The sequence below is a fragment of the Dermochelys coriacea genome, chromosome 7, assembly GCF_009764565.3.
Source record: "Dermochelys coriacea isolate rDerCor1 chromosome 7, rDerCor1.pri.v4, whole genome shotgun sequence".
NCBI classification, from domain to species: domain Eukaryota; kingdom Metazoa; phylum Chordata; order Testudines; family Dermochelyidae; genus Dermochelys; species Dermochelys coriacea.
The window spans coordinates 90,521,519-90,537,637 of NC_050074.1; the positions used below are offsets into that span (position 1 = coordinate 90,521,519).

Below are 16,119 nucleotides of genomic sequence, written 5' to 3' on the forward strand. Positions count from 1 at the left end.
ATCAAACAGGTCCTCAAGGTTTAAAAAAACAAAACAAACATAAACAAACAAAAACCACACATATCCTTCTTGCCATTATTTAAAATGTAAAGTCTAAGGCCTGCATTTAAATAGATGTTAAAGCACAGTATTATCATAAATGGATAGACATGTTTATTTGCTCATTTTTACTGAAGTGTTAAAATTACTATATTCCCCGATTGCTCTGCCAGAAGATTGGGGGCGAGGGGAGAGTTAGCTGGCTCAGCAGCCTGTTCCAAAAAGGAAACACTATCTGTCCTGCCTAAACAATTCTGGAGAAAACTCAAGGAAAATCTCATTGAGTTTTCCACTCCCTCTGTCCCTCCCACAGATTCTCTCATTGGAAGGTGCGAAGGGCCTGTTATTTAATTTAAATATTGCTGTGGTTAAATTAATTATTAAATACAAGACCAAATGAGAAAGTAACTAATACTCTGCCCACATTAGAATTTTAATGTTATAAAGTTAGTGAACATTCTTAAATGCTAAAGTTCTTTTTTCCCTCCTGATTATTAAACTGGTACAGAGGAACACAGGATACCACTCTGTACAGCCAATAACCCATGTTGCCCAGTATCATGTCCTAACACTGGCTAGTGCTAGATACATAAATGAAGATCCCCAAAAAAACCAAAACAAACCACACCACAGACCTCTACAATGACCATTATGGAATAACCTGCCCATTATGGAAGTGTCTTCTTACTGCCCTCCCACTAGTTAGTAATTAGTTAATGTCCTGAAGCATATGGGTTTTGTAATTTTTGTTTTTAATCCTGTCTAATGTAATTGTGGATGTTTTCATTATCTGCATAAATGTCTAACAATTTTTTCTAATTCTGCTAAGTTTGATTAAGCTTTCTTATAGCAGCAAACTTACACAGTTAAATGGAAATACATTTTCATAACACATTAATCAGTTTTAAATATGCTGTTTTACAGATTCATTGGATTTATTCTCATCTATTATGAGAAAGGGTAAATTGAAACACCCAATACAACATCTCTGCACAGTATTCTTCATTATTTTGTACATCTATAACACATCCTCTCTTATCTGTTTATTTAAAGTGCTAAGCACTATTGTGTAAGTTTTAGAAAAATACCGAGGGAAAAAAAAATTTTGATACACAGAACAAATAAAACAAATGTATTTGATCTGTAACTCAGGCTGGCCAGGAAACAAAATTCCAGTTCACAAAAACATTGAGGTTTTGGAATTTTCATTCCACTTCACTCTGCCCCAATTAACATTTATTTCTACCAAGTGGAACAGCTCCAACAGAAGAGACGGAAAGAGAGACAGATAAACTGGTGTTTAGGACACTTAAATGGGATTAGCAGGCTCAAATCCCTGTTCTGAATCAGGCATCTCCTACCCTATCCACTGGGCTACTGGATATTTTTGGATGTGGGATGTTTCCTCCCTCACTCTCTGACAAGTAATTCCTTCCTCGACCTTAGAAACTTTTCCAACAAGAGTTTAAATAGATACGTTTCTGCAAAAAGTTTGATGAATTGATATTTTCCACCAAAAAATGTTTCATTGACAACTTCCAGACCAGCTATACCTGTAACTACTATCATTCTGTATATATGTGTATACTCATTACATAAGGCACCCAAACACCGCCAGCAACAAAATACAATTTTTCATTAGTCGCGTTATTCAAATGTGACCATGTAATTTACAAATTAATATCCACAGGAAATAGAATAATCTCTCTCTAGAATTAGGGAATAAAAAATTATTTTCAAGAAGCATAACTGTTAAGGTAGTTTGAATTTTGAAAGAAAGGTTACACTAAGAGCTGTAGCTCACGAAAGCTTATGCTCTAATAAATTTGTTAGTCTCTAAGGTGCCACAAGTACTCCTTTTCTTTTTGCGAATACAGACTAACACGGCTGCTACTCTGAAAACTAAGTAGATATGCAGTTATGGAGGACTTTGATTTTTACTGTGCTAAATATAAAAATGATAATACATAAACGCAACAGAAAAACTTTTTTCATAAGAGTTTGACCATCTTCAACAGATGCTCTCTAATATTACTTTGATATGGAAAAAGTAAGCAGAGTAACTGAACATTCAACAACACCCTTGTTAAATTCTTGAAGATTGCTAGAAGTAGGTTGACAATTATTGGTTCAAAAGCATTTGTTCCCATATCTTTTAATGATGTATACATATACCTTGTTTTTAATACTCTGAAACAAATACATTTTAATATAGGCTTATACAGTAAATGCATGAAAAAGACTGCACAGATTATTAATGTAAATGTATTTAGTAATAACTTCTTGTTATTTTGAAAAAAGCATCCAAGTGTCACGACTTCCAATTGTAGTAATGCTAAATTTAAACAATTCCAGATTTTTCCCCCCAATAATATTTAAGAAGTCTTCACCTAGAAAACCTAGCTACAGGCTCATTCTCTATCTGTACACTGATGGATTTTGCATTTTTAAAATTCACAAAAAGCTATTTAGATGCATAAGGCCTTCAATTAAATGTCAAAATAGGTTGCCCAAGCTACATCTCAGAGACTGCTGAAGGAATTGTATAGCTTTTTTGAATCAGTATATAATTTATGGTGATTTTCTTGTGTTGCAAGCTTTTTCACACTGCATTAATAAAAAGCCTACAGTTTGTGGAAGTAGTCTTTTTTTAAAAAAAGTTGTGCTTGTGTTGTCAATTTATAATGGGAATTAAGAAATACTAATCAAATTATGTTTTATTTCTCTCCATGTATACAAATATAGTCATATACATTTTAATGTATACAAATATATGCACAATGCAGCCTGCTCTCCCCAGATTCCCATACAGGGTCATTGATATCTGGTCAATTCAGCAAACACTGAGGCTGTAGAATTATGGGTAAACACCACAAAAGTACAATTACTAAACAGTTACAGAAATAGCAGAACTGTTTACCTGAAATGAACATTCTTTGAGAAATGTGTTCTTTGTAACTTAAATCTAAGAACAACAAAATATAACACATCTGATGTAGCAGTTAAGACAAGGGATGGATCCGATATTAGATTTCAATCTGAACATCTTCAAAGTTGGAGGTGGGGATGGAGACTGAGTGTTCAGAACCTCTATTCTGTGTCAGAGTTATGAAAAGCATTGACTGTGCAGAGTAATATACAGTATCTATCACTATTGTGATAGAAAATTAAAAATGAAAAAAATTGGTAAAAATTCAGATATGAATATCTTCAGGTATGGCAATAAATAACATTTTTTCCCAGTTAAATACACTTTCTTCCATACAAACAGCATAAACAAATTTCTTTTTAGACGTATTAAAAGATTTTTTAAATGCCAGAACATTTGTTTAGAATGGCATATTTGAGGTTCATATGAGAGCCTATAAGATGAACATTATCAGCTGGTTTATCTATTATACTTCCTGACTGTGACAGTCTATACTATTATGGTTATCACTTTTACAAGACTATCATACATTTTGTGAGGTATCATTTGAAAACTCATTGTCCTGGTAAAATATGTGTACCAACACTTTATGTAAACTTATAAGTTTATACTGTATAATATTGCTGTAACATGTTCTAAAGTTAGAAAGGCAGACTCAAACAAGTTCTTCAAATCCAAAGATACCTTGCTGCCCCCAGCCAATTATCAGCATAATCAATTGGACAATCACCTAGTTAAACAGCTACTCCTTGGCAGGAAGGAAGGCATGAAAAAGAAATGTGCATTGCGTCACAGGAAATTTTCACGCCTCATGACCGCAATAGAATACTTGTGACCTGAACCCCAGTTGCGGGGCAATCCTCAAAGAGGGGAGGGTGGTATCAGAGAGAGACTGTGGCCTCCATTTTACTTCTCCTCCTTTCATCTCAACATCAACGATTCTCAAAGAACAAAACTAATGGGGAGTGGTCCCAAGCTGGAAAGAGACCTAGACTGTGAAATTTACAACAAATCACAGTGAGACAAAATCTTTGCTTTTAAGTTTACTTAGCATATTAAATTAGAGTAATACAAAGCTAATACCTTTTATTTTCTTTTTTAAGCAATCCTGACTTTTATGCATCAATGCTTGTAATCACTTACAAGCTATCTTTCTGTAGTTAATAAACTTACTTTATTGTTTAATCTTAACCAGTGTTTTTGGATTAAGTTGTGTGGGAAACTCCATTTGGGATAAACTAGACTGTTGAACATATTTTCCTTTGATGCAATGATGGACTTTCTACGGTGCTTGCATTGTTCAATAGCGAGCTGAATAGTATAATATGCACATTTGTGGGGGAACAAGGCTAGGACTAGAGAGTGTGCGGGTGTTGCCCTGTGTGTAATTCATGAGTGACCGGTCAGAGTGTTCATGTGTTCATCTGGGAGTGAATTTACATGATGAAGGCTGTGTGAGCAGGCTAGGGATGGCTGTACTGACTGTAAAAGGCATCCCAGGTGAGACAGTTAAGGGGACACCTCTATTCAACAGTCCAGATTGTACCATGGGTAATGTCACACTGACCACCTTTTCTTTTGTAATCCAACCATCAGATAGAACACACTGATGTAGATAAATTCCAGAGAAGGAGCACAAGAGGAAACAGTTGGTTTTCGACATGGCATATATCACACCACCTCATTAGTGAGAAGTAACTTCCACACACAAGTCAAAACTGTTAACACAAAGCAGAGCTGGATGTATGAAAATGCTGCACATTCTTTACACATGTACCTTTCCCAATATTTACAACGTGTTTAAAATTGCTAAATTCCAGCAATATTTTGCCTAAAGAGAGGGTACAAGACAACAAATAACTTCACTGGGCCTCCCCCCATATCTGACCCTGAACTGTTGATTTTGTTTTTTATTTAGGACTTGTCTACACTGCCACTTTACAGTGCTACAACTTTCTCACTCAGGAGTGTGAAAAAACACACACATACCCTGAGCGCTGAAAGTTTCAGCACTGTAGCACGGTCTACACTGCCATGTTACAGGCCTGGGAGCCCGCTCCCAGTGCTGGTAGTTACTCCCTGGAGGCAGGTTTTACAGCACTGGGAGAGCTCTTCCCTGTGCTGGTGCTGCCACTACACACCCACGTTGCTAGTGAGGACATGCCCTTAGACTAAGTTAAGGGTGGTAGGGACACAGGGAAATATCAGGGCAGAAAGTGACTGTCTGATTAAGACAACCACTTCTTAGGCTTTGAGGGAAACCACAGTTCTCAAGCAGGAAACAAAGAACCAATTCAACTGCACATAGAAGTAAAACATATACCCCATATGATTTTAAAAACCAAAACACTAATGTAAAATTTCTGCTAAATTTATTTAATTCTCAAATTATTTTCTGCTGGAGCAAACTGGCTTGATTCCAGGCAAAGATGTTATCTTACATGTACAGGTAACAGCAGATTTTCACTGTTTGTGCAAGAGACAAGTCTCCATCTGGTCATTGAAAATTTCATCATTCTAGTGGAACATGCCTGTTGTAGGTGATCTGGAGAATTATCTCTCTAGTGGATATTTGTTCACATCCTAAAAATCAATTTCTTCACCACAGCATGGTTTCTAAGGAACCTCCAAGGTGTTGGTAGGGATTGTGGGATGTCTCTGCAGCTAATTCAGGTTATACACAAATGGGAGAGTAGTCCACTCCCTGTACTTGCTCTATAGTGCAGATTATTCTAGTCCAAGGTCTGTCTTGATATGCAGAACCCTCCAAGGGACTGGCCCAAACTGCCTAAGATATCACTTCTCCCTCCACGACTACAATCTCTCATGACAACTACATTACACTAGAACACACTGCCAAAAAAGCAGAGGTTCATGAGTGTCAGAGACAGAACTTTCATGGGCACTAGACTGTAGAGCTCACTCCCACAAAAAGGGGAAGGATAATTACTTTCTAATCAAAAAGCAAAATTCATTTCTTCAATTTAGCTTTCCCAGAAAAGGTCTTCTCTCTCTCTTTCTCCTCCCCGCTCCCGCTCCACACACAGATGATGGGAAACAGGGAGAGTTGCTGTTATTTCTATTTTTTCACTACTTAGATAAGTGATGAGGACTATATAACTAAACACAGGCAGAGAAATACTGAAAATGGTAAGAAGGACTGGGCAAGTAGTATGAGCCCATACCTAAGAATCTTTCCCAAGCCTGGACTAAGGTTTAAAAGTGTCATAGAACCTCATTTTGATTGGGCTTTGGTTTCAGTGTGAACTTTCCATACAGTCTTAGCACTATCCACTACTTCCTTGACTTATACAATCCATTCTGGCCTCCTTGCCTTGTCTCCCAACCTTCAATCTCTAAACGTATGACACAAGGCATATGACAAAGTGGCCAGATAGTGGAACATCTGTATTTTGTTGAGCATCATGCCAGAGTTGACAGATTATATTGGTTTCAACTCTAAAACTTGTTTTTAAAAGGATATTTTTTCAGTGTTTGAATTAAACAGTTTTAAAGAAAGAAAACTGGAGAAATTCCATCCCATCAGCCATAAAGACTACTCCCCCAATGGACTGTCAGCAGGAATTGAACCTGGACCCAGATCTCTAGAACAGACCTTTATCACTTCAGCTAAAGTAGTAGTTCTCAACCAGGGGTCCGGGAGCCCCTATGGGGCCTTGATCAGGTTTCAGGGGGACTTCCAAGCAGGGCCAGCATTATACTCGCTGGGGTCCAGGGCAGAAAGCCGAAACCCACTGTATGGGGCTGAAGCCCAGGTCCCTGAGCCCCGCTGCCTGGGGCTAAAGCTGAAGCCTGAGCAATATAGCTTCATAGGGGCCCCTATGGCATGGGGACCCAGACAGTTGCCCTGCTTGCTACACCCTAATGCCAGCCCTGGCTTTTATATGCAGAAAACCATTTCTTGTGGCACAAGTGGGCTGTTGAGTTTTTAATAGCATGTTGAAGGGCCTCAGAAAGAAAAAAGTTGAGAACCTCTGTGCTAAAGGAATAACTGGTTTCACAGTAGCAGCCGTGTTAGTCTGTATTCTCAAAAAGAAAATGAGTACTTGTGGTACCTTAGAGACTAACAAATTTATTTGAGCATAAGCTTTCATGAGCTACAGCTCACTTCATCGGATGCATCCAATGAAGTGAGCTGTAGCTCACGAAAGCTTATGCTCAAATAAATTTGTTAGTCTCTAAGGTGCCACAAGTACTCCTTTTCTTTTAAAGGAATAACTGTTATCCTCTCTGTGGACCTAGGTGGGGAAAATGACATAAGGTCTCTCAGCAGGTCATAACAATAGCAGAATGTTGTGTTCTATTCCTGACACGAGAGTGTAGTCAAATGGTTACAGACAGGACAGCCAACGCACATTGGAACGTTCACTATGAAAAGCTGAGCAGATGTGACTTGAGAATGCCATTTAGGGACCTGGATTCTATTTCCTCCCTGATAGTCTAATTTATGCAAAACTTATGATTTCTGGTTGATGTTATGAAATTGCTGTATCCTTCAGTGCCTCAGGGTATACTAAATAAGCCATTTGCTAATGAGCTGTGTCACCTGGGCTAGGGAGGTCTGACAGGAACAATTAAGAGTAATTAATCTAAATAAATTTCCATTCAAATGGAAGCACCCTTGAACAAGGAGATGGCTGCAGCCTAATGAAATCGGTTCTTCCCCACATTGTCTGCAGAGGGTAGGGTTGGAGCCGTGGAAAATCCCCAACAGACTTGAAGAAACAAAGATGAAAAAAAGTGTTAGGAGTTACTGTTTAAAAAAAGAAGAAGAATCTTGTTCGTTAAGTGGGGAAACTCATAATTGTCTGTCATGAACAATGGAAGGAAGGCTGCTGCAGGAGTCTGAGAAGTCTTCATGACCATGAAAACAAACCTGAGATGGAGGAGTCCAGAATTGGAGTCTTGGAACCCCTGAAGATAGTGAACAAAATCCAAAGAACACTCAAAAAGTGGCAAGGAATACAAGGGAGTGAATTCCACACACATGGTTATTATATTGCCCAAAGATCCATGCACAGGAGTGGAGGACACACCCTAAAACTGGGGGGAGGCTCAGCTGCCTGCACTGTGGATATTCTCCCCCATGCAGCCCTTTCCCCCTAGACTTGCCCTCACACCACCCACTCTCCCCAAGACCCTGCCCCACCACTTCCCCTGAGGCCCTGCTCCTGTGCTGCCTTTCCCCCCACCCCCTCAAGACCTAGCTCCCTCCTCTCCACCACTCCCCTCCCTCCGTTGCTCGCCATGACCCCATCACCCCTTATTCTGGCACCCCAGCCATGCACCTTTTTTGATTTGTCTATGAGTAAAGTGTGATTGGATTAGAAATTCCTCTGCAAAGTCTGTACATTACTTGCTTCAACTACCACATGTCCCTGAAGGGACAAACGATAAATCAAAGTACCCATGAAGGCACGGTTAAGGGAAGGGAGTGCTTGAATAATTACGGGGTCTTGGCGGTGCTCAAAATTGATTTGGCGACCCAGGGCAGCAGGATTTGGGGTACCATTCCCTAGAGGTAGTACCAGACAGTCTGTACCCAGCAGTGTTACCATGTACTTAAGTATTTTGAGGTATTTTTCACACTTATACTTAGTACTTTAAATATTCTGTACTTAGGACTTATATTTAGGTACTTTTTAAAAAGGTACTTAAAAAGCATAAGTAACTTTTTGAAATCTAAGTACTTTTAAAAACAATTTTTTTGAAACAGTCACAGCTATTCTGCATTCTGGCTGGGCCCCATTGCCCATTGTACTGGCTTGGGTGTTCAGGCCCTGAGTTCCATTTGACAGTTGTTTTTTTCCATTGGCCCTGCTGCTACACCAGCAGGATGATGCCCCACTCCCTTCTCTTCTGTAATGCTGGAAAAATAGGGTTGCAAATTTTGGTTGGATGTATTCCTGGAGGTTTCATCACATGACAATATTTAATTAAAGCTTAATCTTTAATTCCTGGAGACTCTGGGACAATCCTGGAGAGTTGCCTACCCTATGGACAAATCCTTTTGCCAAAAAAGGAACTGTCTTCAGGATGACATGTTTGAAATTATGCTGGTACTGAAGAAAAATGCCCACACACACGCACAAACAAAATGAAAAGGAAACGTATAAATTTATTTACATTTGAAAGATTTTTTCATGGTATTCAATGCTTACTTGTTTATATGAATAAAATCCTGTTGCTCTTTTTATTTCTCTTCCACACTGTGCTTATATTATTTAGGTTGTTGTCATCCATATATTAGCCAGACAATTGCAGGGAATACAGGTGTTGAAAGTACTTGTACTTATATATACATAAGTACTATTTCCACAGCATACTTGTACTTATAAATACTTCTGTAATGGTGTACTTGGCATTTATACGCAAGTCCTTTTTATCAGTACTTACAGAAACACTGGCACTCAGGAGGTATGTCCAAGAAGCCAGAGATTGTGGCTGGTGCCTGCCCAGGAGAGTTTAGAAGCACACAGATCCAGATCATGGATCCAAATTCAGCTGCCTAGTGTTCATCAAAGAAAGGGAGCTCAACCAAGACTGTAAACGCCCTCCATGGCCTGAGGTGACTTTGTGCAACCTCTTTGTAAACTTATTTGTAAAATGGGAATGATACTTGAGTATCTTCTAGGGGAGATGGATGAGGCTTTGTTCAATAATAAATGCATAGAAATATAAACAGCAATCAGTAGAGGTCACACATGGACTCCCAGATGAGTCGATTTTTCCCTAGACTAAAAAGTATTTGGATGGGGATCTCTCTCATTCTGGGGCCTGACTTTGTGGGACCATTGAACAGAAAGTCTAACTACATCAAAATGATGAATTCCCACAAAATATGGCACACTTAAAAGTCCTGCTTCCTACTTCTCAATTTTTTTCAGTTATCCAAAGTGTTGTAGCTAAAATTTTCCTCACATCACTGTGAACATGTCACCCACTTCTCATTTCCTTTCTTCAGCTTCTATACTTTTTCCACATTAAGACAAAACTACTTGCCCTCATGCTCAAACATCTGTATACTTCTGAACCTGTCTAAACCTCTTCTTGTTCTTATTCTCTTGCTTCCTATGCTTCACCTTCTTTTCTCCTATTATTGCTGCTCTTGTCTCTTTCCCCTATTTACAATTCTATGCCTTTTGTATAGGCATAGAATTGAGTGAGTAGGGCCAGAATGGAGACCAATGACAAGAAGATAGAGGAAGTGAGATTTGAGGAAAGACTGAGGTTACTTGGAATGCAAGAAGGAGGCAGTCTTTTCTTTTTCTACATGTGTCAGATGGTATGATAAAAGGCATAGAATACTTCTTGATGATGAAAGAAAGAAACAGAAAGGATAAGAACAAAGAGTGAGAGAAAAAAAGTGAAATGAGATAAAGAACAAAAAACTTCACATAATCCTGAGAAACAGCCCTTTCTGCTGGCACCATTCCCTTTTCATTGCTTGCTGTTCTCTTCTACCCCTTTACTACCATCTGGCCATCATGCCATATTGTCATTACCTGTTCTGATATATTATTTAGATTATAAGATCAAAGAAGGGATTGTATCTTCTTATAGGTCTATAAAATACGATGAAAACCAGTTATAAAAATAGCTCCACTACCTAGCCCCTTTGCCTTGAAGGCTGATTAAATTTAGTTAGTTTTTACACTATGTTAATAATGCTGAAATAACTTATGATGCATAGACTGAATACATATTTTAATTTCTTTTCTGAAGAAAATTAAGTAAATGACAAACAAATATGCACTTGGATGTTAGAAACTAGAGACAGTGGGGCTGATTCTCCTGTCACTTTACATCAGTGTCATTCCATTGGCTTCAGCAGAGTTAGCTTACTAATAGAGTAAGCTTACCATGTGGACTTTACCTGACAATGGTCACAGAGAGACACTTACTTACATAAGGCCAAAGTTCTTCAGAGTATTAATATACTATGTTCTCATGTTAAATTTACTCAAGACCTCATTCATGTGAAAATTATACCCTTATGCTCTTAGCAAATGTTGAACATTAATGAATATGGGCAGGAATATCATTGATGCACAAATAGAACATGATTTCCCCCATTTCATTATTTATTTTTGTTTCATCTATTTGCAAGAGGGAATCATTGTTAAATGACAAAACCAGTAAGTTATAAGCAGTGCTGTATCAACCCTTTTAAGGTACCCATATGGTCCTCATTACCACAGTATCTGATCACCTCGCAAGCTTTAATTTGTTTTTCCTCATAACACCCCTGCAAGCGTAAGGAAGTACAGTTAACCCATTTATAGCTCGGGAACTGAAGCATAGACACTCTAAGTGACTTCCTCAAGATTACCCAGGAAGTCTTTAGAAGAGCAGGGACCCAAACCTATGTCTCCCAGTCCTAGGCTAAAGGACCAATGGTCAATGGACCATTCTTCGGAAAAGGAATAAAAATCAGTACTTACATAACAGAAAGATGGATGGAGGAGTGAGTAATGAGGGAAACAAAAGAACTGTAAGAGCTATAGACTTGGGATTAAGTAAAGTAGAATTCACTTAACTGAAAAAAAATTCTCATAATAGGAGCTGTTTAATTCTGGATCAAGTGAACAAAGATGCATGGCACCTTTTAAAAAATATTATATATAAATATATATAAAAAGATGGGGGAAAGGAGCAAAGGAATAAAGACAAGAAAATAACCTCTTTGAAACTAAATACCTCTAATTTCAGAGGTAATTCAATCACAACCTGACATGAAGTCAGAGAAAAATCCGTGTCCTTGTGTAATGCCTTCATTCTCCACTTCAGCTGAAACCAAGAAGAAAGACTGGCAAAAAGAAGGCATACAGAGAGAGAATGTCATAATTCTATGTATAGAATTTATAAACAAAATTTATCTGAGAGTTAAAAGTGTAAATAAATTACACTAGTTAGTAAAAAAAAGATCAAAAAACAATTTGAAAGGAGGTACGTCAAGGGTCCTGATTGAACATAGTGTTACTGTATTTTTGTACCGGTGATTAGGGGATTACACTGAAGACAGAATGGTAGAGAGTGATGTGGAAGTAGTAACATTATTTTAGGAGCCTTAAGTGTGATTTTTCACTTTAAATATTTAAGTTTTTGATAATGTTCTAAAGATGTGTGCTCAATGTATAATTATTTACAGCTTGAATTGCCTTAATTAAAGCTGTTCCATAAGAATTGCCTCAATTTTTATATAGACATTTAAAAATTATTTCTTGAATGGTACTATAAGATATAGTTCTATAGAGATCACTCAGTAGCCCTTATAAGGCAAGGCTGTCTATTGCTGTATGCCTCTGTGCAATAGAGAAGGGAGGCATAGAAAGCCCCCATATTCCCCAGCATAGGCTACCCACATCACTGGTCAGAGCTTGAGCAATGGGGAGTGTATCATAGTCAGTGGAACTGGAGTCAGAGGACCCATATTTGTAGCTGAGGGTGGGGAACGGATAGACTGACTCCCAGTACACCAGCTAGCAGAGATGGAAAAGTAATCTGATATTGATATAGGGCAATAGCAGATTACTTCCCTGCTGGAGCTAGTGGAGAACCAAGGAGGGAATTGTAACTCAGTCATAAATCCTTCCCTGGGCTGTTCTTGGCAGGTAAAACCACACAATCTAGGCTAAGGAATTTAGCAGATCTGGAATTACCTTCACAAAGTGTAGAAAACCCCTAGTGGTCAAGCCAGAGTTTAGGAGCTTAATACTCTATCAAGATTCTCAGATCTACAGCGTTCACTCTGGAATTCTGCAAACATACATAGATTTTTTTAAAAAAATGTTCATGGAAAGGGAACTGAAGAAAAATTAGGAACTCAAACTATGGAGCACAGGGACTTTAACTGTCAAAACTTCACTAGAGCCAGTGGAACTGGCATATTTTATAAACCTCACATGGGTGAATACAAATGGCTTTCAGACTTAATCATGGAATCACTATTGTTCCTTCACAATAATCAGATATCAGTGCAACATGTGGGCAATGTAAGGTTATCACAACCTCCATGAAATGGATAGTATAATGTGTGTAGAAGAAAGTGACAACAAAAGTGATGTGTGTTTCACTACACAGTATTTAGACCAATAGAAAATTAAGATATTTAAAGGAAACAGAACAGATGTCTAATTCAGACATTAAAAAAGTCTGCATCGGAATGTTGAACTAAAAGCTAGAAATAGACATTGCATTAGCTGTTACCTAGTGCTGTACATGAATAACTTCCATTAACATGCATGGGAGTTACAGATACAAGAGAATTCTGGGGGAATTCTGCTCCACTGCATGAGCGGAATACATGTCCCCTGCAGATTTTTTTGCCTCCTCACAGAAGATGACGGGGAAGCAAAGGTAAGCAGCAAGAGCAATCACTCACCCCTCCCCAGCGGCGTGGGTGCATCCTTTCCGGAGCCCAGAGCAGCTGGTGGAGAAGTAAATCACCATAGGGCTGGGGATGCCTATGGGCATAGTTTGAGGGGCATTCCCCCCCAGAGGCGACATGTAGGGGTCATGCAGGGTCACATGCCACGGCCTCCCCCCAACCCCATTTCTGCAAGTGCAGAGCTGTCCAGGTGAGGGAGAGTGTCCTTCCAGTTTGCTGACTCTGCAGCTGGAGGCCACTTCCTGGGTCCTAGTGCCAGTCATCCTCCCGTCTATGTGCGCTTGGTACCCTACATGGCCACCATCCTGTTTTCCGTGCAACGGTGAGTGCCAGCAGTGGGGCAGGGAAGAGGGGCAGGGGTAGCAGAGAATAGAGGGGAGGGGCAGTAAATCAGAAACCCAGCATGTAGTGTCCCCCTCAATGGTGGCAGCAGTGGCAGCTGGAGCTCCCCCATCAAGCAGGCTCATCAAACCCACACCCCAACAAGCCCCACTCCCCTGCTCCTGGACCACCTCAACAAGCCTCCCGCACTCAAGTCCCCACTTGATTTAGCCCCACTCCTGCAGCACCCAGATCCCCCCTGCCAAGCCTGATCCCCCGACAGCCAGACACCCCTCCCCATGAGCCCCAACCATCTTCACATGGACCCCCCCTGCAAAGTCCCATTGTCCCTGCACTCAGAACCCTCCCCCAACAAGCTCCTGTACATCCAAATTCCCCACTGAGCTGCCTGCACCCAGATTGCCCCACACCTGGATCCCCCAACATTAAGCTCCTCCACACTTGGATCCTGCTGGGCTGAGCATGCCTGTCCACACCTGGTGCACCTGGCACAGAGGGGCAGGACTCCAGGATGTGTCTGGGGCAAGCCTGGCCTTGCGCTGTGTCAGGGAAGGGTGCAGCCTCACCACCAAAGTCTCTGTCCTGGGTGCAGGATCTTCCTCCTCCATTCAGCCAGTGATCTGCCATGGTGAAGACTCCACAGTTATTTATCAACAAATAGAATTTGCAGAATTTTCAAATATTTTGTGCAGAATTTATTTTTTTGGTGCAGAATTCCCTCAGGAGTAAAGAATAGAATCCATGAAAAGAATGTTTTCAACATGATTTGAGAAAATAGTGTTGATAGTAAACTAATGAAAGATTTCTCCAGTGAAACTAACACATTAAAATTAAAGTCTATAGAAATTCTATAACTCTCGTGGAGTAATGTAAGCCCAGGTCTTCCAGTGAAGAGTCAAATCCTCTTTAGTACTCCCAACCAGATTCTAGTGACAAAATTCTAGTGTCATTTATTCTAGTGACAAAATGGCAGCCTGAGGAACCCTTTCTTCGCATTTGTACTTTGGCCCCAAAATTCCTCTCCAAGGCATACAACAGGAACCAACAGAGTCAACATTGGTTTTGTAATTATTTCCTCTCAGATTTGCCAAGGGATGATGCTGCAAAGAATGGCTGTCACCAGCCATGCTCCTTGCGTATATTAGTAGTATTGTGTTATCACAGGTTTGGATTTTGAGCATTTTGGAAATCTTTTGTATTGAGAGATGGCATTTAACAATGCATGCAAAAGTCTATGAACCTTAACTTACCACGCTACAAAATAAAAAAATGTAAAAAATTAAAAAAAAAACACATTTGAAACACGTGTTCTGTTTCAACATGGTACGTTTTAAAGTTAAGTAAAAATGACTATTTCTGACATTTCATACAATCAAACTGATATTTTTAAAATTACTTGCCTTTTCATATAATATGGGAAAAACCTGTCTGGTTTTTTTTTACTCTCCCATTTACTAATTCACAGTGCAGAATATTATTCTAATGCATAAAATATATAAATATCAAAAGCTGAAGAAATCAAATCTGTGCCTTGAGAAAGGAGTGAGCCTTAAAAGGATGGAAAAATGAAAACTGTTTTAGGAAACTGCTGAAGAATTTTGCAACTGGAGAGCATTATTAAGAGTTTGGCAAGAAATTCTGTTTAAAAGCATGGCTTACTGCCTTAAGCATCCTTTTGTTTAAATGAACATTCTAAGTATAGGAAATGAATTCATAGATACATGTTTTCCAGTACATGGTTCAGAGACTTGAATCAGTATGGTACGTACAGTTCAAAACTATGTTCTTCTTCAATGTTTACCTGGTCTAACAAACTAACATAACTATAAGAGATGTTTCTGACAAGCAATAGGAAAATTATTGTATGCATGTATATTTATTTTGCTATACCAGCCAGATATACCATAGTCCAGCTAGTACAGCAACCTGTTTCTGACAGTGGCCAATGCCAGGGGCACCTCTCTCTGAAGCCTCTGGTACTAGCCACTCTCAGAAAAAAAGATGCTCTATTAGATCAGGGGTTCTCAACTTTTTTCTTTCTGAGCCCCTCCCGTGCCCCCAACATGCTATACAAATTCCACGGCCCACCTGTGCTACAACTGTTTTTCTGCATATCCAGTAGATTAAAAGCCAGGGCTGGCATTAAGGGTTACCAAGAAGGGCAATTGCCTGGAGCCCCACACCACAGGGGAAAGGAGTACTTGTGGCACCTAAGAGACTAACAAATGCTCAAATAAATTTGTTAGTCTCTAAGGTGCCACAAGTACTCCTTTTCTTTTTTGCGAATATAGACTAACACGGCTGCTACTCTGAAACACCACAGGGGGCCCTCCAAAGCTAAATTACTCAGACTTCAGCTTTCAGCCCTGGGCCCCAGTGAGTCTAACACTGGCCCTGC

General features: G+C 39.5%; 1 protein-coding gene across 2 annotated transcripts in view; it reads right to left on the reverse strand.

The window, feature by feature from the left end:
• PRKG1 (protein kinase cGMP-dependent 1) overlaps positions 1-16,119 on the reverse strand; it is an 869,388-nt gene that overhangs the window by 727,589 nt on the left and 125,680 nt on the right. The window lies entirely within an intron of this gene.